Source organism: Theropithecus gelada, chromosome 8 (assembly GCF_003255815.1).
Source record: "Theropithecus gelada isolate Dixy chromosome 8, Tgel_1.0, whole genome shotgun sequence".
NCBI classification, from domain to species: domain Eukaryota; kingdom Metazoa; phylum Chordata; class Mammalia; order Primates; family Cercopithecidae; genus Theropithecus; species Theropithecus gelada.
Genome location: NC_037676.1, coordinates 126,553,585 through 126,556,285, shown reverse-complemented (window position 1 = coordinate 126,556,285; position 2,701 = coordinate 126,553,585). Strand labels below are relative to the sequence as shown.

Genomic DNA, 2,701 nt, shown 5'->3' with positions numbered 1-2,701 from the left:
GATTCTCAGGGAGCACCCCAGACATGCTGAATCAGTCACTCTGGAGGTGGGGCCAGCAATCTGTTTCAACAAGACCGCAGAGGATTCTGATATGTGCTCAAGGTGGAGAGCCATGGAAAACTCTGGTCTCTGGAATCTAGCATTTACCAACTGAGTGACCTTGGGCAGTTTATTTCTAGTCCATGAGCCTCAGCCTACCGTGATGAGATATTACATGCCCAGCGCCTGGCATATGTCAGACATGCTGAATTGATCCTTTGCCAATAAAACAAGATTCACGGTGGCCTATGATTTGTTAGCTGGTAGTTGCAGGTAAAATATGTGTTCAAAGAGAAGCTGCTTCTGGGAAAACTGAAGATTACTGTTTTGATGTGTCCTTTCTTATCTCAAAATCTGAATCACTGCACGTCTTCTATGATTCAGACTCTCCGCTTCTCAGAAAAGAGGAAGCTGGGCCAGAGCATCTGTTCTTCCTGTTGCTCACGGTGCCTAACTGAACTCGTAGTGACTCTGCACACAGAAGGTCAAGAAGACAGAAGGGTCCTCCCCTTCCTCATAGCCCCTCAGGTCTCGGAAACCCCTGGATCCATCGTCAGATGCCCTCCCCTAGGAAACTGATCATTCCTAAGATGTCTAGGAACCCAGACACATCCCCCAAGGGCAGCTACTCCTCCACTACCCAGAGACACTGCCCCTTACCCTGGGGGACAATCTTTAAAGGCCGCTCTGTAACTAGGCTGAGGTTTACAAGTTGTCTTGTGCCCCACCCAAACTCTGAGGCAAAGGTGATTGGTGGCAAGCAAGAGAAAAGAGAAATTATATGTAACTCCTCCCAGGCCACCAAGCACTGTTTGCTCTTCACCTCTTAACTCGGGATGGAATACTGAGATTCTGGAAAAAATGACTACCAGTCTATCATTATGTTCCAGCCAGATGCTAAGTGCCTTCTATATATCACCTTATTTAATTTTTACAACAACTCCCAAAGAGAGGACTGTATCTCCATTTTACAGATGAGGAAATGGAGGCATAGAAATATTCAGCACTCTGTGGATGCCTATGGTCTCATAACTAGAATTATAATGGAGGCAGGATTCATATGCTTGGGGGCAGAGCCAAGGATGCCACCTCTCAGGCTATGTGATGCTGGCTGCTGTGGAGTTGTTGTTTGTATTTCCTTCCTTCCTTCCTTCCTTCCTTCCTTCCTTCCTTCCTTCCTTCCTTCCTTCCTTCCTTCCTTCCTTCCTTCTTTCTCTTTCTCTCTCTCTCTCTCTTTCCCTTCTTTCCTCTCTTCTCTTCTCTTCTCTTCTCTTCTCTTTTCTTTCATGGAGTTTCACCCTTGTTGCCCAGGCTGGAGTACAATGGTGCCAGGAGGTTGCTCACTGCAACCTCCTCCTCCTGGGTTCAAGTGAATCTCCTGCCTTCCTGCTTCAACCTCCCAAGTAGTTGGGATTACAGGCATGCAACACCACACTGGGCTAATTTTGTATTTTTTAGTAGAGATGGAGTTTCATCATGTTGGTCAGGCTGGTCTCAAACTCCCGACCTGAAGTAATCCACCCACCTCGGCCTCCGAAAGTGCTGGAATTACAGGCGTGAGCCACTGTGCCCGGCCTGTTTTTATTATTTTTCTTAATGCACGGCACGAAATTTAAAAATATGGACTTCACGAATTTGCATGTCATCCTTGAGCAGGGGCCACGTGACTCTTCTTTATATCATTTCAGTTTTAGTATATGTGCTGCTAAAGCAAGCACTGCTGTTGAGTTTTGATGGTTCGACATCCTTGTACAACCTGGGCTTCAGGGGACAATTGAAGTGGCTGTGGTCTTAACCTGGGTTACACATGGGAATTGCCCAGGGACTTTAAAAAAATATCACATCTGGGTCCTCCCCAGAGTTCCTGATGTCATTGCATTGGGTTGAGGATTGGACTCTGGGAGTTTTGAAGGCTCTTCTGATTATTCCAACAGCAGCCAGAATGAAGATACTCTGCCACAGACTTGAATGAGGCTTCAGAGGCATGCAAGCCCCTGGGCGTGTGCAGGTGGGTGGCGGCCCTGTTGATGGAGACTTGGCCTTTATTTTTAGGCCCTTTCTGATGTAATCTCCTTTTCACAAACAAACAAAGAAACAAACAAACACAACAATAAACCTCATCCAGTCCCCCAAGCTTTCCACCAATGTGGAAGCTGGCATTTCTACAAGCCTGAAAGGAGAGGGAAACTTTGCACCTTTCAGAAGAAAGTCTGACTTTGAGGAACGCGTTTGACCAGCGTCTCATTCAAGTCTGTCTTCCTGGATATTAACAGCCCCTTTTTCCCCAAAGATAGAAATAATACATTCTAAATACATCAACCTGTTTTCTACAAAAGCTTCTTATGTATTAGAAGGTAAAAAGTACCTTGATTTGGTAATAAATAAGTAGCATGATTTTATTTTTTAAATAAACACCCCCAGAGTTTATAAAAACAAGAGAGTATTTTGCTCCTCAAATACATCTATTTGAGAATCTATGAGAGGGACCTGTTTTAAGGATATGATCATTCAACACTCAATGGGATTTTTCTTCCAGAATTGCCTTAGAACTGCATTAATAATAGACATCCCAAGGTGATTTTAATCATTGCTCTGCTGTTTGATCAAACTGGATTTACTTCATTCTTTGATGACTTTATTTCCCCAATGTGGCTCTGGATAA

General features: G+C 44.5%; 1 non-coding gene across 1 annotated transcript; it reads right to left on the bottom strand.

Annotated features, from left to right (window-relative positions):
* Positions 1 to 1,653: 1,653 nt before the first annotated feature.
* On the bottom strand, positions 1,654 to 1,757 carry LOC112630822. The gene has a single exon (XR_003120959.1). It is a non-coding gene; the product is annotated as a U6 spliceosomal RNA (small nuclear RNA).
* Positions 1,758 to 2,701: the final 944 nt, after the last annotated feature.